A 10,024-nucleotide genomic window follows, 5' to 3' on the forward strand; every position below is an offset into this window, starting at 1 on the left:
AACAATAACCGGTAGACCAGGTATTGCTCTTACCTCACACTCCAGGCTGCCAACGCAGATGGTGATCCACCCTGATCACCATTTATCCAGTTAAAGTGTCTACAATTGTATAAAATTACGATGATTGGAATAAAAACACAAGCTCCGGTGAAATAAAACACCACAGGAAGTGGCTCTTAGACAAAATGGCGGCTGAGCCAAAATATCACGTGACCAAGTGAATGCACTTGTCGCCACTAGATGGCCAATAATATTAGCGTCTGCTTGCCACTGGTTTTAAAGGAACATGATCATCATAGTTGCATATTTTATTTTATTTTAACGTTGAATTTGTTATTGATTTTTATACTGCGATTTAAAGGTTACAAGCACACGACAGCCTGTAATCAGATTTGATCAAGTTATCGAGTAGGACTAGGCCAACATGTATGTCAATCATTTTGTGGCCATGCACCGGGCCGTCTCCTAGACCCTTTGTTTTAAAAGGATAAAACCAACACTTAGAACTTCCATTAACATACTTTGATGACAAGACTGGATTGATCTTAGATTGATGGGGATGGTGCGTGACACGTGCGGGGTATAGTGGAACAGGGTGGTGGGAAGGGTAGCCCGAGTACTCTGACTGTAAGAGAGCTAGACGGACATTTGGACATAAATATGCTCTCATTACAGTCAGAGACCAAGCTATGTAATTTTTTGGCAATCACCGACCACCAAAAATTAAGTAATCAAAGTTTTCCGCTATAATACTACAACAATTCTATGTTTGACGTCAAATACATTTACATTGATTATTTTCGAGTTCCTTGATTTAAAAAAAATTCAGATATTAATCACTAATACACACACTACGGAAAGAAACCCGACAGCACCCACATTCAGCTAAGCTTCGGCAAAACCGGACAGCAGAATTCTAAGTTCGCCGACCTATATCGTGACGTTGCGTCACATGATCGCCCACTCAACCATTCCGTCTTCCAGGGGCCGTCTCGTACAATAATACTTCAAGTGCCCGACAATCACCCCAAAAAGTTTGTTTTGTGTAACGACACCACTAGAGCACATTGATTCATTAATCATCGGCTATTGGATGTCAAATGTTTGTTAATTTTATCATTGTGTTAGAGAGGAAACTCACTACATTTTATCATTAGTAGCAAGTGATCTTTTATATGTACCATCCCACAGACAGGATAGCACATACCACGGTCTTTGATATACCAGTCGTGGTGCACTGGGTGAAGCGAAAAATAGTGCAATGGACCCACCGATGGGGATCGATCCTAGACCGACCACGCATCAAGTGAGCGCTTTACCACTGGGTGTGGACAATCACCAAAGCCACAGAGAGTAGTACACACACACACACACACACACACACACAGAGAGAGAGAGAGAGAGAGAGAGAGAGAGAGAGAGAGAGAGAGAGAGAGAGAGAGAGAGAGAGAGAGAGAGAGAGAGAGAGAGTATTACATTCACGTTTTCTCAAGGTGAAAAAAGTATTTGATCTACGAGTCGTATGCCTGCTTTGCATGTGTACCACTCTGGCATATCAAAGGCCGTGGTACGATTTTGGTTATTCTAATTTCATTCGGTTGAATCTGAAATCACTAATCATCTCCTAAACTTGGTTTGAGATACTAGTATTCGTTTACATTCCAGGATCATGTGATTTGTTTAAGTATTCTGATTGGTACCGGGGTGGGCGGAATTTGTAATACAAATTTGGAAGTAGGTACTGAGACCTAAGCTCGGCCGAAAAGGTTTTAAGGTGATTTAAGCAATTTTGACGGGCAATCAAATTAAAGTGTGTTGGACTGTTTACAAAAAAAAATAAACATAAAATTATGAATGACGGTCCCTAAATTTGGAAGTCCAATGAGCCCAAAAAGGAGGTTACCTGTCCTAGGTAGGGCGAGCTGAGGAGCGGTGTCACACTTGGGGACGGGACAAGGTGCTTCCAAGTGACCAAGTCCTTGATGACGACTTCGTATCCGGCGCCGCAGATCGTCTTGACAATCCTATGGATGGTGTGGCTATCCATCTCAGCCAATAGGATTGCTTAGCAGTACGTCTTCTGGCGCCGGTGGGTCACGATGAGTCCCGTCTTGTTGTTCTGCAGCCTGAGTGTGTGGAGCTCGTAGTAGCATCCATCTGGCGTTGGCTTCCAGTTTTGATTGGAGAAGTCGTGGTGCTAAGTGCCAGTCATCCTCACGTGCAGGGTTTGGCTGTCGTGTGGGGCGGCGACGTAGAAGGGACCACCGCTGGCGGTTGAGCCGCCCGCGGCGGTTCCCGCTGAGCCTGGTGCACGTTCCTTCTTCCTTGCTCCTCTTCTACTCCTCTTCTTGAAGTCTGCGTCCCCGTACACCATAAAAGTCGAGGTCGCTCGTGACCCGGTGTACGCAACGCGAACTCCAACAGCATTCCAAAACTTGCCTTAAGTCCCCCCCCCCCCCCCCCCCAGGTGGTGGTGGTGGAGGGCAAGTTGAGTGCGCACGATGACACGTCTAGTTTCATGGCGATCTAGCAGCAGAATGTACAGTCTAGCAGATGTTTTTTTCTGCTAAGTCTAGCTGAATTCAGCCCAATAGCATAAGCGTAGTGCTGGAGCAAATCCCAAAATTCGGGCAAAAACAATAGAGATATTCGGGCAAAATGGTCTAACCTGAAGCCTTTTTACCATATATTTCCATCCATTCTACCAACAAAATTAGTTGTTACACATGTGAAAAAAATGCATAGTGATTTGTTTGCAACTTTATATAGCCGTTTGGCAGTAATGGTAATATGAAAAAAACAAAAACCTTTTTTATTCATATGCAATCATTTTCATTAAATTCGGATAAAAACCAGCCTGCACCCCCCCCCCCCCCTACAAAAATGGGAGTCCATACGCCTATGCCCAATAATATGTTCTTCTTCTGGGGATCGACCATCTTAACACCTTTTACCACCGGTCAGACCTTTGTGAACAGAGCCAGTATTACGAACCTCTCTTGCTTTGAGTCATTAAACTGTACAGGTATTCATGATTATTACCCTCCTGGTGAAGATATAGCGGTGTCGTACAAATTTCGTACGCACCACCAGGTGCGTATTACAAACTGTATTTTGATTTGTCAACAGGGAACAGAGTCAATTTCGATTGGTTGGATAGCGACCTTATTAGCATAACGGGACTATTTTTTTCATTCATAATTAATGTCAAGGTCAGTAACATCCACAACTTTTACTACAAATGTCATTCATTAAAAGTTGATGTAAACTGGACAGCGCGAGAAATATTTTTAAATAAAAAATAAAAATAAAAGAATGAATAGAACAATAATTAAACATATTCATTTTATTTATTATGTGGATTTTTGGTCTACAAATTGTTATTGTCAGTTGTGATTTGTGAATTCATCATTATTAAGGTCTACGACAGTCACTTTTTGGACCCTTGTTTTGGCTTCGTACACAATAAATAAAACATATCCAACGTTAATTTTTTCATATGATATATTTGACAAAAGGTAGTTTTTTTTTTTTTTAAACTTAAACTTAATATTTTTTGTAGAATTATGAAAAAGTAAAATATACCGACCTGTAAACAGCGTTGTTTGCTTGTTGTAGAAATTTAACAGGGGTCAAGGTTAGTAGACCAGTTTTTATTTTAATATGGCGATGCATTGTAATAATATAGCTAATTTTGAATTTGAATGACGTCAGAATTCCAATGACGTCACTTTGCACCTCCTTACAATAAACTGGGTACATGACGTTTCCGTTTTAAGAATGCTGGAAAAAAATCCAGTGCAAAATTCCTATTGATTTTTTTTTTTCGAACATTACTGAAGCACCTGAATGTGTTTGAAGAAAATTCTGTGATTGAAAAATTGTACCTTTTACGAAATATGGATTTCAAGTGAAATTACGGTAAGATATGCTATATTTATTGTGTACAAAGAAAGCCAAAACAAGAGCGCGAAAAGTGACTGTCGTCGACCTTAAAGTTATAACTTTAGTTTTCCCGTGAAGTCAGCTGCTTTTGCAAGCTACACGTTTTTAACTGCAAAAACACTTGTTATTCTCTTATTGGTTGGATTTTTGGTCAACAAATTGTTATTGTCAGTTGTGATTTATGAATTCATCATTATTAGCATAACCAGTGGGTTAACGGGAACATTTGTTTCTTGGGGGCGTTTTGTTAAAATATGGAATTATGCATTAGTTTTACTCATTTTTCACCCAATATGAAAATAAACATATATTGATGCATGTACCTTACAGCTTTCTTTAAATTAAAAAATGAAACCCGATGGAAATTTATGGGGAAGTATGTCTACACCACACCCCTGAAAACGTCACTGAGAAGTAGCGTAAGTACAACGAACTATTTCTCAATGTGGCGGTACGTAGTCGTGCACTGGCTAGTTACGCAAATCAACATCCGGTCTTGAAATGTGCCACAAAATTGATTGATTGATTGATTGATTTTTCATAATTTGCGTGATTTAAAGGAGGGTAATAAATAAAATACCACACTCGTTTTCGCTAGATATCATTTTTACGAAAGTCGTGAACTTCCCAAACGTATCTGACCTCACTTTCGTTCGGTCAGATACGTTTGGGAAGTTCACTCGTTTCGTAAAAATGATATCTAGCGAAAACTCGTATAGTATTCTATATATACCAGTATTGGTATTGTGTCTGTTTTCCTAGTTTAATCCATCATTTAATCGTTGGGGACAACGTTTTAAGATTTTCAAGAATTATTCTCTTAAGAAATGTTCATCTTCACCTATGACTAGTCGTGTAATTTAACAAAGTTATTGTTTTTAAGTTGAATTTTGTTCAAAGCTAGTATTTGTTTTTGAAAAGTTCTGTTAATCAGGGTTAAATACATGTATATTATATGTCAAAAACAAGTTCTATTTCTGAACACATTTGAAACAGTAATACAGGATTTCTTTAATCAGTCCTCGACCTAGATGGCCTCGCCAACACTTCCTGAGTGAGGAATCCCCACATAGTTTCTTATAACTTCGAATTCAGGCCCGTAGCCAGCATGGTTAACGACGGGGATCAAAATTTCATGTAGACGGAACTCATCAGCCGCGATATGTGATGATGCTGGTTACACTCGAGAATAATACATTAACTTTTGTTGCGAAATACATGTATAGTTAACAAGTTGCATTAAGTTGTTGTATGCATGTAAAATGGCCAGGTCACAGAGCCACGACAAGAAATTGTTTGTTTTCAGTCGTACCAATGTATTTATAATAAATGATACATGGTAAAAATTGTAACAAATTTAAGCCTACTGAAACACACTGACTATTAATCAGCGGTTATTGGATAGCAAATGCACAGTTATATTGATACTTGGTCACAGATGAAATCCGCTGTCGCCACATAGTTACTATTTCCAAATAACAGCAAGGGATCTTTATGTGCATTGGTTGGGACGGGAAATAATCAAACGGGTCCACTGAGGAGGATCGAACCTTCAGCAAATTGAACGTCAGACAGACGTTCTTGCTACGTCCCGCTCCCTAAGTTGCAGAAGATCATATCATTTCATTGTATAAATACAGTCGAGTTGCATTTTCCTCGGGTGCTGTTGGGCGAATAAATGTTGCAACCTGGTTGACATCTATATCTTGGTCATAATGAATCGTTAAGAGCGCCAAATTAGAAAGCTGCTCCTGTCCCATAGAAGCACGCATGTATGCATCTATGTATATAGTCGCCCGATGGTACTAAATCATTAATACATTGTTAGTATTTAACCATACCGCTATAAATGATTTGGTGATTGAGGAGTCCGAAGGGTGGGAAACCCGGCTACATTACCCCGGTCATTTGGGGACAAGGATTTTTATATGTAAAATCTGATTTTTGTTTTTTCATTTGAGCGGAACTCTCAATCCTGCGGCGGGTGTGTGTGTGTGTGTGTGTGTGTGTGTCGTCCGACCCCCCCACCCCCCGACCCCGGCTACACGCATAGAATTAGTTCTTTTGTCCAGTAAATATGACAGTTTCTTTCTTTTTTTTTCTTTCTACTGTATGTTCATGGGTCGAATTTTAATTGGGGGGGGGGGGGTAAGTGTTGCCTCGGTTTAATAAAAATTAGGGCACCGTGGCAAGTTGGAGGGGACACAAGGCAAACATTTCCTTTTATTAAGAAAACGGTCAGTCGGAATACACAATCATAGGTACATAGATACGGGTAACTGATCGATCTTGCGACAAGCACATGGTGTGTGTGTGTGTGTGTGTGTGTGTGTGTGTGTGTGTGTGATTCGGTAGTTTTTAATATATATATATATATATATATATTTTTGTTTTGTTCCACATGGTCAGTGAAATGATCCTATGAGACAAAGAAGAATACATGTACAACATGGAAGGCATGTGAAGGACACGGAGGCAAATCGAGCAGAAAAACGTCCGCTAGTGAGGTTTAATGAATGCGCTTCACGTTAAACCAAAAGGCCACGTCGGGAACCAATCAAATAGTTTGCGAACGTTAGTGAAACGTTCTTGGACTGAACAATGTCACAGACGTTGGTATATCACGTGACCGTTATCATTATGGTTCGGTTTGTTTTCTCGTGCACGGTTCGCGCAATCAACATCCGATTTGTTGTTGTTCATTTGTGAGATTTATCTTCACAGTTAGTGAACATTTTCAGTAACAATAAAGTTCAGAGAAGTAAGTGTCTCAATACAAAACGTTACAAACCCTTAAAACCAATAATTTTGCTAAGTCTTACGATATCTGGAGAGGGGATACAACCAGGACAGAACAGTTGGAACATGTCCAGGAGAGGTGAAAGAAACGCACCCCAAGTCTGTGAAATTTGTCGTGAGTAGGCATTGTTGTGCTTCGAGCGACATCAACCGGTGCCATTAGAATACTAACTTTCAAAAATATTTCAAGCAATTGGGACATGGGGATTCCCATGGTATTTATCGATATAAAACCTGCTTTTTCACTCCATTTGATAAAAACGTGATCTAAGTGTGTTACAGGTTTGTAGATTAACCAAATTATAATTTATTTTCGCTGGATGGAACTAGGGTGTGCGGCTTTAATGTTTTGTTTTGCCAATCTTTTCTTTATTAACTAATCCACGATGTTATTGCTACATCAGTCACTGCATTCATTTGTATCCAGTGGTTATCCATGCTGGGTCCCAAGTGCATTAAATGTTCCACCCCTACCCCCCAACCCCCCCCCCCCCCCAACAAAAACAAACAAAAAACCCAACCATTATAAAAGTTTAGTTTTTTTTAAATCCTACCCTCTTCAAATTTACTGACTGAAACGCCCTTCAAATTTACCAACTTTGAAACACCCCCTTCAAACTGTCCTGTACACACCATGACTGGTATATCAAAGGCCGTGGTATGTGTTATCCTGTCTGTGGAATGGTGCATATAAAAGATCCCTTGCTGCTAATTGAAAAGAGTAGCCCATGAAGTGGCAACAGTGGGTTTCCTCTCATTATCTGTGTGGTCCTTGACCATATGTCCGACACCATATAACCGAAAATAAAATGTGTTGAGTGCGTCGATAAATAAAACATTTCCTTTCTTCCTGTCCTGTACACTTGTGATTGTACTATAGTAATAGTGCAGTGGGATCCATGGGTTGAGTGGTCATAATTAGTGACTATTAGACTTAGTTGTCTAATATATAGTCGATCAGTGTGACACCCAGTTACTATTAGGGAATCTTTTATACATGTATGCACTTTCCCAAAGGTAGAATAATGTGTATCAGACCTAACAAAGATAAAAATTCTGGGAACATTCTGAAAAAAAAAAGGTTACAGTATATAGTAGGTTGGCTTTAAAAAACCTCCCAAATTAATGGGGGGGTTTTGTTAACTACCTTGACCCCTATAAGTCCAGATAAAATATTATTTATGTATTCTTTTGACCTATATACAGTATTAATTTAAAAAGTTGGACAAAATTAAAACATTGGAAAATAATTATGATTGGTCCTTCGGGTTCCTGGAAATGAGAACAATGGAAGCACTCAACACCTAACAAGACTGAGTCATGTTATAGATCGCTTCGCAAGACAAGGCGCCACTGAAGATGGTGTTATCTAGCAGGGATCACAATATGAAAATGACGATTTTGTTTCTGTTGTATATGAAATGTGCTAAATGAATTGGTGGTGACCTGAGCCTCTATTGGTCCCCTACCTGTCCAACCGGAGAGGACTACAGGTTTCGTCTTAGTCCTTATGTCTTTCTGTTTCTCTGTCTCCATCTATCCATTTTCATCCAGCTGTCCACCTGTCCCTAATATAGTTTTCAAACCATTGTTTACTTTCTTTTTTTAACAATGCCTCAATATATGGAGTTGAAATGTAGCTTCATCATGTACTGTTACAGATCAAGTTTGAAGTTCATATCCATTTTTGACAGAGTTATGGCCCTTGAACTTAGGAGATAAGAAAATGTGTCTTTTGGACCTTTCCCACTATGCCTCAGTATATGAAGATTACTGCTAAAGCAACACATGTCCCCTTTCATATCTCCCATCTACCAGTAATTAACCAGTGGAGCTAATTTTAATTAGATTGTCGTAGGTCCTAAGTTCAAGGGCCATAACTCTGTGAAAAATTAGTAAATCACCATGCAGGTTAAACTTGATCTGTAGCGGTACATAATGAAGCTATATACACCTACCCATTGAGCCTGTTAAAAGATCAGAGGGCCATTTGATATCTGAATCTCCTTTTTGTTTCATCCAGTACACTCATTTAATTGCAAAACATTTTAAAATGTCTGAAGATACTAGACCAAAAGCTCTATGTTTGAATCATGGGGTCTAGTTCAATAAACTCTCCCAACTTTGTGATCTTGCAGTGTAATGCATTTTCATTTCATTTCAACTTATTTTCGTGCTTATATCCAATTAAGGTTGAAGCACGCTGTCCAGGACACACACCTCAGCTATCTTTTATAATGGTTGTTTTTTGTTTTTTAGTGGTTAGTGAGAGAGAAGAGGGTGTAGTGGTCTTACACCTACCCACCAAGTCATTAAAACTCGCTCTGGGTGGGAGCTGGTACTGGGCTGCGAACCCTTTACCTACCAACCTTATGTCCGATGGCTTAACCATGACACCACTGAGGTATAATGCAGAAAAACATGTAAAGAAGATGTGATGTTGCTTAAGAGAGCGTTGTCATTTCATTTCAACTTATTTTCATACTTATATCCAATTAAGGTTCAAGCACGCCGTCATGGGCACACACCTCAGCTATCTGGGCTGTCCAGGACAGTGGGTTAGTTATTAGTTGGTTAGTGGTTAGTGAGAGAGAAGAGAGTGTAGTGGCCTTACACCTACCCATTGAGCCTGTAAGAACTTGCTCTGAGTTGGAGCTTGACCACTACACCACCGAGGCCGGTAGAGCTTTGTCAATTAGGCCCCTGCAGCAATTTTAGAAATAAGATCACCTTAAGTATATTATTAAATAATTATGCACTTAAGGTGATCTTAATGCTAAGATCGCTTCCTGAAACAGGCCTCAGTCTTTAGTTTAGTTAGCGCTAAGATCACTTTAAGTGTAATAGGTAGTTATGCACTTAAGGTAATCATAGCACTATGGACACTGTGGAACAGGGCTGTCTTGGTCTTTAGCTCTAAAATTATTTGAAATGAACAATGTTTAGTTCTAAATGGGATAAAAAGAAAGAGACACTTTAAATGAAATGGATTGCGACTAACGAAACACAATAAAAATAAACAAAACAGCAATTATGTTACATTGATAAAATTTATTTTGCAATCAGATCTAAAGTATAATATAGATTGATTAACATAGCCATACTAGCCAATTTTTTTTTTTTTAATACAAAGTGGCTACAACAACTAGTAGTTATCTAATGAAAATGTCATGTAAATTAACCATTTTAAAAAAAAAAATTACAAGGAAATATCCCATAGTTCTATATCTGAAAACTAGCTAAATGTATTAAATGTGTAATGTTTAATCATATTAAATGA

At 39.0% G+C, this 10,024-nt stretch overlaps 2 protein-coding genes across 5 annotated transcripts in view; one reads left to right on the forward strand and one right to left on the reverse strand.

Moving 5' to 3' along the window:
• Positions 1 to 166, reverse strand: part of LOC121381869 (tyrosine-protein phosphatase non-receptor type 4-like) — a 159,381-nt gene extending 159,215 nt beyond the window's left edge. For all 4 annotated transcript variants that reach the window (XM_041511254.1, XM_041511253.1, XM_041511255.1 and 1 more), the window contains exon 1: positions 34 to 166. The gene's annotated coding sequence lies outside the window, so the exon portion shown is untranslated. The remainder of the gene's footprint in view (positions 1 to 33) is intronic.
• LOC121381671 (natural resistance-associated macrophage protein 2-like) overlaps positions 1 to 10,024 on the forward strand; it is a 63,432-nt gene that overhangs the window by 36,936 nt on the left and 16,472 nt on the right. The window lies entirely within an intron of this gene.

The sequence above is a fragment of the Gigantopelta aegis genome, chromosome 9, assembly GCF_016097555.1.
Source record: "Gigantopelta aegis isolate Gae_Host chromosome 9, Gae_host_genome, whole genome shotgun sequence".
Lineage (NCBI taxonomy): Eukaryota > Metazoa > Mollusca > Gastropoda > Neomphalida > Peltospiridae > Gigantopelta > Gigantopelta aegis.